Genomic DNA, 10,859 nt, shown 5'->3' on the forward strand with positions numbered 1-10,859 from the left:
AAAGACTCTACTCTGTTTTGGGAGAGAGTATTTCTAGACAGGGTTTCTTTATGTAGCCCTGGCTGTCCTGAAAGTCACGCTGTAGACCAGGCTGGTCCCAAACTTGCAGAGCTCTGCCTGCCTCTGCTTCCCACATACTAGGATTACTGCCCAGTTTAGCACCCTCTTTTTCATTGCTTATTTAAAACACACACACACACACACACACACACACACACACAACAAAATAAACAACAACAAAAAGTTCCATGTTGATTTGATGCTGTGAAAAGATTGTTTATGACTAAAGATTTAAAATCTTCAGGTAAGTATTCATTTGAATTAATCAAGTTGACCATGTGCAGCTTAAGTTCACTCATGCAAATTGCCTAATGCAATATGAGTTTGTTTCTTTGTTTTTAAAGAATTTTGGATGTAATTTGGTGCTGAGACAGTTCCAAGAGAAAATTATAGATGTTTTCCATCAAGAAATAGCAATTTAGCCAGGCAGGATAGTGAAGGCACATGTCTGTGCTCCTAACACTGGGGAAACTGAAGCTAGAGCAATGGAAATTAAAGACTAATTGAGGTTACTTAGTGAGACCCTATCTCAGAAGGAGAGATAAGGGGTTGGGGATTTAGCTCAGTGGTAGAGCGCTTGCCTAGGAAGCGCAAGGCCCTGGGTTAGGTCCCCAGCTCCGGAAAAAAAGAACCAAAAAAAAAAAAGGAGAGATAAGTCGGGGAATAAGGGAGGGAGGGGTAGGGAGAGAGGGAGGAAGAGTAGAGGGGGAGGGAGAGAAAGGGAGGGAGTGGAGAAAAGGGAGAGAGAGGGAGTGTTGAAAAGGGAACAGAGGAAAAGGAAAGAGGAGGGAATAGACTAGGAAGTATAAGTGGGGAGCCGGGAGGGGAGGGGAGCCCAAGGTCATGAGTCCAGAGAGTCTCTATGGAGATTATCATAGGACCTCAACAGAAAGGTGTATATTGCTTACGTCATTCTTCAGAACCATACTCAGCTGTGTATGTAAAACTCATAGAAAACCACCCCAAGATGAGACAACTGCGCGGTGCCTTCCACTTCAGAATCCACTAAGATAAAACTATAGTCCCTCTCCTGCCCTCTTTGTCCCTAAGACAGGAGTCTCTCATTCACCAATATGTGCACTGAGAGGGGAAACAAACAAGGAAGATGATAAAAGATTCAAGGGAACCATGAGCAACCAGATAGCTCTTAAATTCTACTCATATGTTAACATACTGGGGCCTACATTAGCTGGGCTTTCCAGATCTCGACCTCTTTCCTCTATCTATTTACATATCTATCTATCATCTACCTATCTATCATTTGTCTATATCCATTTATCATCTATCTATCTACCTGTCTGTCTGTGTATGTGTGTATGTATCTATGTATGTATGTATCTATGTATGTACATATATATCTATATCTATCATCTATCATCTTTGTATCTATCATCTATCTATATCCATCTATCATCTATCTACCTGTCTGTCTATCTACCTATCACCTATCTCTCTTTTACTTACCTATCAAGAGACTTGGCTTAAGGAAGGTCCATGTGATTGTAGAGATTGGCATGTGATCAAGTTGTACGGTAGGTAAGCAGACTGGAAATTTCATCAAAAATTGATTATAATTGCAATTTCACGACCACGTGCAGATAGACTCTCTTCCTCCTTGCTGAGGGCTTCTGGCTGGTTGGATGAATCTTCCAGTTGGCGCAAAGCAGGCAACTTTACTAACTAGGACAATTTAAATGTCAGTCAAAAGTAAAACGTGGGCTGGAGAGATGGCTCAGTGGTTAAGGGCACTGACTGCCCTTCCAGAGGACCTGAGCTCAAATCCCAACAACCACATGGTGGCTCACAACCATCCGTAATTGGGATCCAATGCCCTCTCCTGGTGTGTCTGAAGACAGCTACAGTGTACTCACATACATAAAATAAATAATTCTTTTATTTAAAAAAAAAAGTAAATAATGCCTTCATGAAAATATCTAGAATTGTACTGGGCTAAACAACGGGGCACGGCACCCTAGCAAATTTGTTACATAAATGAATCTTCACAGTGGCAAAAAGTCTTAAGAAAAGATTTAGAGTTTCGAAATTGAATTTGAGTTTGCAAATCCTACTTCCGGTGCCTTCGGCGTGGAGGGAAGTATTAAGTTAGGTAGATACTGGAGGTTCGAGCGGAGTTTTAGTTATGCTCACGGTGTGACGTCAGGGAGCCTTGTGTCTTCCCTTCGTAACGCTGCTCCCTCATGCCCCCTTCCTGGAGCCGGTGCAGCTTAATGAGTCTGAAATACAGGCCCACCAGGGCCTACGCTAGTTGGTAAGAAGTCCCTCCTGGCCAACACGATGAAGACAGCTCTTGACTTGCAATGCAGTTAAAGATTTTGACAAGTGGCAGTGACGGTTTCCCAGCTGCTCCATCCTGACTGTGGCTTCCCATCACCTGCTGCTGTGAGGCAGCTTCCGTGAGGCAGCTTCCGAGCCAAAGCTCTATCCTGTGTGGAGCTGGAGCGAGGTGAAGACATTGACGCTTGCTAAGTATATAGCTCTTCTTGGACGTGGCAGGTCCCTTGCTTAATGTCTAGTTAAAACCATGTGGCTGAATGAAAATGTTTAAAGTAATAGAAATAAAAGTGACTTCTGGAGCTTCCTTTATCGTCATTAGACAAAAAAATTCCTTCAAATTAATCAACCAAACCATTAAAACCATTTAAAAAATGACCCCTTTAAAAAAAATACACCACAGTCTGTACTGTTCTGTGTTGTTTGGGGGTATATTAGATATTCGTTCAAAATTATCATTAGAGAGCTGCGATGGACGTAGCTTGGCAGCAGGCTCAACATGATGCCGTCGCCCCTTCTTTTCTGTTCCGGCCTTAACAAGGCTCTAGTGAAGGCTCTCCTCAGTGGGAAGCCGGGGACAGCGTAATCCACAAGCATGCACGACGCTGGGCGGGAAGAGATATGCACATGGGTCTGCGCACTGCTCACTGCTGCACTCCACACTGAACAAGTCACATGCCACCATCGTGGGTTGCTGAGGGATCTACTTAATGTGTTCTCCCCCTGGGAACCCAGGCTCACAGAGCAGCCAGCGCTGCCAGCCATTGACAGAGAAGAGAAGAGAGTTCTGGGGGTCCCATGCTGGCAGGGAAGTGACTTTTCCTTTTAAAACCATATCGCCCAGAACTAATTATATATGGCCTCACTCAACCAGAAATGAATTAGAAAATGTATCTTCCATCTGCCCAGGAGGAGGGACTAAGCATATTTAGGAACGAGTTTTAATGACTATCATGATACTCATAGCCAAATGCAGGGTAATTCCCTCAAATCCATTATTTCTATCTCTTCAATTTCTCATGCACTGGCACTCCCAATCATAGACACTCCTAGTGTCCAGAAAGCAAGACTTAAGACCCAACACCCACATTCCAGGCTATCACGATAACCTTTTTATTATTTCACAAATTTATTTGTAAATGTCATTTATAATCTACTATGATATGATAAATACCATCATATCCTAGAAATGCTATACCAATGCAATTAAGTATGGCTTCTTTAACATTTCTAAGGCAACTTCAAGGACCAGAATATTTAATTGCATATGGCCATGAAATATGTCCAATTGTATATTTTCTAAGTGATTTAGGCTGTAACTGTGATTTAAATGTATAACAACCACACACACACACACACACACACACACACACACACACACACACACACATATAGGGACAAGGAAAACTGAGGAGAAGCAATCCTAAGTGAAGTGAGATTTATTTCCAATTCTGAGCAGCAACAGAATGAGAAAATAAGAGAGAAGTGTGTTCCCTGCGAACCTGATAGAATATATCCCTATTCTAGACACTCCAGAAGTTAGAAAAAGGGATGGAGAGGTGAAGGGGAGAGGAAGGGGAGGAGAGGTGGAGGAGGGGAGGGAGAAAAGGGGAGGAGGTGGGGAAAGGGAGGAGGGAAGGAGAAGAGACTACACAATTGTGGGCTGACGACAGCGCCTATCAGCACATGGGGATTCACATTCCAATTCCTAACACAGCAGAGAAATGCAGAAATCCCAAGTCAAAGATGGCAGTCCAAGCAGTAGGGTGGTGGCCCAAGCAGAGTCATACAACAGTGCTCAGATATGACCTTTGTCTATCATTGTAGGCCTAAAAACAAGAGGGAAAGGCATATATAAAACCTGTGTGTATATTACTAAGGCAACTTCAGTAGTTTGCTAGAATTACATCTATTTTTAAAAGAAGAGGAATTACAAGCTCAGATTCACATTTTAGAAGCATCACCGCAGGAGTTAAAATGGGCCAGGAGTAGTAGAAAACTAATTAGAAGATCTGTGTACATGAAAGAAAGTAATAAAAGATTTACTACAAGCAATCGTAGCCCCAAGGGAAAGGGATGGGACTACGAGATGGTGGAGGGAGAATTAAGAGGTGACTAACATGGGAGAGGAAGGAAGAGAGGAAGGGGCAGGAGGTGGGGCTGAGAGACTGAGGGGAGGGAATGAAAGGACAGCCCAAGACCAAGTTTGTAGCACAAAGGAGATTTATTTTCCCTAGAGAGACAAAGGACATGGAGTAAGATACAAAGGCAGGAGATAGAGGATTGGGGTGAAGGGGAGGGATCGAGAGAAAGGGGGATGGGGCATTTGCCCCAGAGGGGGACAAAGAACTGACTGCCTCTGGATAAAGTGGAGGCAAGAGTGGCCTGTAGACACATGGCAGTTTATAAACATAAAATGGACACCACTCCACCCCCCAGTTCAGATCATGTGTTTAATTTTAACTGGACATGTTAATTAGGTGAGCCACAAAAGACTTTTGATTGCTGGACTTCAATTCTTTGATAGCTGGACCTTGGTGGTCAGCCTCAGGAGAAGCTAGTGTCCAAATAAGGGAATAGACCTTGGGGGCTTGCTTTAGGAGTGTAGTCTAAGGGATTTTAGGAAGGCAGAGGGACTGGGGCAAAGGGACAAGGCCTGCAAAGCCATGTTAGCCACACTCCAGCTGGCTAGAGTCCGGAAGAGAGGAAGGGAAAGAGGGTAGGACTGAGAGATGGCGGAGGCCATTAAGAGGTAACACAGGAGAGTAAAGAAGAGAGGAGGTGAGCAAACACCGGTGTTGCTAGGAATTCAAGACAAGTAGCAGATTGCCAGGGAACTGTGAGTGACTGAAGATGGACAGGGTGAGGTCACGTTGGAGGAGACAGGGTGGGGCTGGCACTTTATTAGTTCTCTCTCTTCTTTGCCTCCTTGACCTCAGAGTGCAGAGTATGTTTAAGTACTTGGGGATATCTTTCAACAAGAGACTTGGGGACACTCAACAATTTCATGCCTTCATTTTTCTATCATTGAGACAATAATGATGTTCTTGGATAAAGATATATGAGGCAATACTCGGGAAGCCCTTTGAGAACAGCGGCGGCAGCTCAAAATAAATTACTTTATTAAGTATTGATGGAGACTTCCAGTTTGCAGGGTAACCCAAAGAAAGACAAAAGAAAAAAAACCAGTTTTGTTTGAAAAGACATCTTTTCCGTGTGATTCTTTTTGACTGATTGATGGGTATGAGGATGCTGAGAAGAATGGAGAAGAAGGCAAGAGGGGATGAATGATAACGGATGTGCTGCTAGAACCGGGCTTGTGTCAGGTGTGGAATGCAGACAGCTAGTGATTAAAACGCAGCAATGAAAAGGCGTCGTCCTGTCTTGTTCTGGGGAACAGATCCTATCCCTCACTATCAGGGTGATTAATGGCGGCTGTGGACTCTTGCCTCGGCACATTACAGGGTTAAAACAGAGCTTTAGGGGCACTAATCAGGCCCCAGTGCTCAGCCCACCACTGTGCTCTAACAGGGATACAGTACTGGGCAGCAATAGGAGCTCATAGCAAACTGTTCCAGGAGACAGAACTGGGCTGTCTCAGCCCTGCTGCAAGGGGCAGGTGGCAGGACTGCTCTTTGCACCACTTTTAAAAACAAGGTAAGAAATAGATGAATGCATCATTAAACAGTGGTACATCCAAGCCCCGAACATAGGTGCCCATTAGCCAAGGCGCAGATGACCCAGGCAAGCTGCTTAGACCTTCGCGTTTGGGCTTCAGACCTCAGTCATCACTGCTACGCACAGCGGTTACGGAGATCGGAGATCGAAGGATGGAACCAGGCGGACTCATGGCTGGTTGGTTCCCCTTTCGCGTGCTGGCCTCTCAACCTTAGTTTTCCTCCATTGCGCCAAGTTAGCATTTGCAGAGATCCACTTTTTCGATGTGCATGGGAGGAAACTGAAGCTTTGGGATGCTGTCTGAAGGTTCCCTGCTAATTGGTAGCGGGAACAGACACTAGCGGCCCCTTCCACTGCACCAAACGGATTTCTCACCTGCACTTAGCGTCTTTCCTCGTCTGTATCTGCTGCAACAGGAGCGAGTAGACCCTAACGCACACTGACACCTGGGCTGTGCCACTGTAGGTGGGGACTGAGAACCGGACCAAAGGAATAGCAGGCCCAGAAAAGACGCAAAGAAACGGACAAGTAAGGTCACAGGGATCCGAGTGTGAATCCTCTGTATTCGGCCCACAAGGAAGGGAAGTAGACAGTCAGCTGACTCAGTCTCTCAGGGAAAGACTACAGGGAAGGCTACCATGCACCCCCCAGGGGAAGATGCCAGTGTGGGTTTCTCAGTCTCTATTCTGTTTATGGGTTTCTTTGACTTCCGGGCACTGATCCTTCTACCCTTCCTGAGAGCTGTTTGTTTCCTGTAGAAAGTTGGGCGAATTCTCACTGATAACGTTCTGTATTCAACACAGAAGCCATGGCACCAAATGCCAAGTTCCCAGCTGCTTCTGAATTGCTTCACTGTGCTGCCAGATCCAAGAATTTGCTCATTAAAAAGTCTCATAACACATTACTTAACGAGACTGGCTTCTGTCTGTGGTCCTATCCCCCACTCTCTAGGATTATAGCAATTGTCTGGTATTGGAAACTCATCAATTCTCACCCCCCTCCCCTTTGGCCATCGACAACATGAAGCCTACAATTTTAATTCTGACACCTGGCTGTGGGCAGTGGACCATGCCAGGAATCTTGGTAAGGTTGAGTGGGTTTAGAGACCCTGGTAGCTATGTATCCTTCTGAGGATGGTAGGTATCCCCCTTCTCCCTACCAAGATTTTTGGCCTGAAACACGTGACCCACAATGTCATGACCAATGGTCAAATAGCCCAGAACAGAGTTCTCCATGCTAATGAAGTATCTAAAGGCTCCAGGGGTTTAGCCAATGAGATTCCCTTCTGTGACATCCCTTCCTGCAAAAGGTATTTAATCTCTGATCCACCCTGAGGATGTGGAATGCACCCATTTTCCACAACGAACAATCAATGAGCAGTTTGTAACCAAAGATTGTCTCTTTCATCAAGAATCTTTGTAGGGAACATGGAGAAAGCTTTCTACAGAGCTTAAGTCTCCTGCAGAAGGCTCCTCCACTCTTCCAGACAATCACCATTAAGGACAATCGCCAATGAGCTAAGCTGGAGTTTCCCATCCCCCTGGTCCCAGGCTCCTGCAAGCCCTCTCTGTTCTGACTCATACATGATTTCCAGCAGTGTATGGGTGCCCCAGAGTTTAGGAAGCCTCAGTCTTAGGCTTCTCATCCCAGGCCTGTGGGCCCCCTCCAGACTGACTCTATTCAGTTTCCAGCAGTGACTAGATGCCCAGCATAGGTCCCCAGCCCTGGCTGCACTCTCCCACACCCTGAGCAATGCATTAGCGCTTCCCACAAGCCCAGCACGAGATGACTTCGTAGGGTAAATGCATAGGGTAAATGTTCCCATACCCCAACAGCAATGCGGAAGCAGAACCACACCCAGCACTGATTTCCATTTGATTATGGGGATCTGAGAGGTGAAAGAAGACGAGAGCTCTCACACTTCAGATCCCAGGCCCATAGTCGCTACACCTACACATGCTTAACTAGGAGCAGCTCATTCGGGAGAGATGGGGATGAACCGTTGTGCCAGGAAGTGTTCGTGAACCCCAAGAGACCACCAAGGAGCCGATTCTGATGCAATTGTACTAGGGTCTCTTTATTTAAGCTCAAACTTGGGCCACACCACCTTGTCTAACACAGTAGAATGGGAGGGTGCAGCCTCGAATCTCGCTTCAGGCAAGCATTTATAAAGGCAGGAAGGGGTACCTAGCCAGGCACACATTTGATTGGGGGTCCATTATGGGCTTTAACATATTTGGCTGGTGCTGGGAGCCAAACCGTAAACTTAACTTCTGCTTTCCTCCTGATTGGTGGTTGTTAGGAAGTGAAGTGTCAGGGGCAGACTTGTAACCTGGGGGTGTAGATTCATTGGAGAATAACTGGAAGCTGGTGCTAGACACAGGTCTTATTGGGAGGTAGCCTGGAAACTGGTGCCAGTTTGTTAACTCGAGTTTAATCTTAGGTCAGGTTCCCAAAGACGTGGTGTCTCAAGGCCTCTGTGGTTCTCCTTCAGAGGTGAAAGGGTGTCACTGACAGTCTCAGTACTCAGCAAAACCATAAGCCCTCCCCAGTTCCTTCCTGATCTACTCAGCTAGCGAGATGACTGGGGCTCTGAATCCTATCCTATATATAGGTCTACTTGGGTTTCTGAATTCTTGTGGTGATGCTAAACTGTTTCTGCACCCTTCCTTTCCAGATGCTCTGCTGGGCCAAATGGAATTGAGTGACGCTGTCTTCCTTATCAGTTGGTATCTGCCCTGATGCCCAGGGGATTCACCTTCATCTTGTAGCCCCTTCCATTCCAACATCTTCAGGTCTGATGTCAAGGTAGAGTAATACTGCAGACAAATCCTGCGTTCCTGCAACCTTTGCACTGAGCTCTCAAGGGTTGAGGCAGTAGATCTTCCACACAGCTGCTTTCTACTATGCTCCTTGCCTTTGAACCTTCACTTTCTCTGAAGGGGCAGCCTGTCCCCTCTATGCCCAGTGTCAAACGTGTGCTATGGGACAAGTAAATGTCTATTTACCACAAAAAGAACCCCACTGACAGACGGAAGAAAGTCCCATCCAACTTCAGCTTGGTGTATCAGTGAGTCCATTGGGATTATTACACGTGTCACTCGAAGGCATCACTCAATGCTTGCCCAGCTTGGGCGACCACACACTGCAACCGTGGAGCTCCTCGAATAACTTACGGTCATCTCCACGAAGGTGCACTTGCAGCAGATTCTCTCCTGGACCCCTGGGCCAGGCACAGGCATAGTCTCTCCCATCATTTTCCCATGAAGTAGCTCTCATACTTAACTTGGAAAGCCATAAATCACGTTTATACCGGCCTGGGTTTAATGTCCTGATTACAAATCATTTGCACTGAAATTATGCCAGGCCTGTCACCCTCAACTCTAGGGTGTCCTCACAGGGAGTAGTTCACACACACACTGCCCATTTTCTGGTACTCATAAAAGGCCAGTGTCACCAGGCCTAATCGAGTGTGGAGTACTCAAAGGAACAACAACCCGTTGAGATCCCTCTCACTATGGTCACAGTGTATATGGTCTATCCAGGAAATATTGGAAATCTATTTTCCAACAGAGTCCTTTCCAGACAGCAGTGCTTGGTGGTAAAACAGGTACACCACTGTGGAGATGTGTCAAGGTAATTTGGCACTCTCTCAACAGCCAAAGTCAACTGCCTAAAAGCCTTCTTCACAAGGTCTAGCTGACCTGACTTGCATGGTTTCTCTCAGAAAGCTCTCTAACTTAACTCTGCTTCTCTCTGAACAAGCTGCAATAGCATTCTATCTAGTGGTTTTCCAACCCACGAGGCCCCCAGACTTCAGTGGCGATGACAGACAGCTTCCTTTCTGAGCCATCCCTTTGAACTGGAGGTTTTATTTTTATAAGAGGAGCTTGAATGAAGCACATGCACACAGGCAGAGCGTGGGTGACATTGCTTGTGAATAAATACACTTCCATGGGATTTGTTCTTCAACTTACGGTGATATGCGATCGGGCAGTTTTGATCAACACCTGGGATTAACTCTTACATTTTGAAACATCAGATTTTTCTTTTGATTATTAAAAAGACAGTATGATTATTTTGCTTCTACCTATTGGTAATTATATTCAAAAATATAATAAACAATAATTATTCTGCTTTAAAATTGTAAATGTTTCATCATTGTGCCTTCACACATCTGAAGAATGGCACACACACACACACACACACACACACACACACACACACACACACGAGTGAAACTCCTCTTGAGGCAAATAGATTTTGTTTGTTTGTTTGTTTGTTCTGAAAGGTTCTACATTTATTACTGGACAAATACCCCAATTTAGAAATGAGCAAATCTTCAGGTTAAAAATGTTGAACTCCATCTTGTAGGACTAATCAATGGGCACAATTTAATATAAACCTTCAGTCTTGCCATTGTGTGAATACTTATTGACCCAGTTTCTTTCTCCTCCAGTGTCTTCTCTTAGAGTTAGACCTGATTCTGTTACCAGTTTTCATACAAATCCACTGAGGAACAGGACAGTTTTGCTTTTGTTTTTTGGCCAGGAATCACTTAATTCTGAAAGTCTTGTAAGAAGACATCCAGAAGCCTAATCAGGCATAGAGCACACAATGGGGGAGGCATATTCTTTTTAATTACCCCATGAACACCTGAGGGCTGTGTAGCTCGCTCTCTCTCTCTCTGTCTCTCTCTCTGTCTCTCTGTCTCTCTCTCTCTCTCTCTCTCTCTCTCTCTCTCTCTCTCTCTGTGTGTGTGTGTGTGTGTGTTGGGGGGGATGTTTGCATGAGCACATATACATGTGCACAGTATGTATGTGTGTGTA

At 45.3% G+C, this 10,859-nt stretch overlaps 1 pseudogene; it reads right to left on the minus strand.

Annotated features, from left to right (window-relative positions):
* Positions 1-10,422: 10,422 nt before the first annotated feature.
* On the minus strand, positions 10,423-10,617 carry LOC108350187 (60S ribosomal protein L39 pseudogene; annotated as a pseudogene).
* Positions 10,618-10,859: the final 242 nt, after the last annotated feature.

The sequence above is a fragment of the Rattus norvegicus genome, chromosome 2 (assembly GCF_036323735.1).
Source record: "Rattus norvegicus strain BN/NHsdMcwi chromosome 2, GRCr8, whole genome shotgun sequence".
Lineage (NCBI taxonomy): Eukaryota > Metazoa > Chordata > Mammalia > Rodentia > Muridae > Rattus > Rattus norvegicus.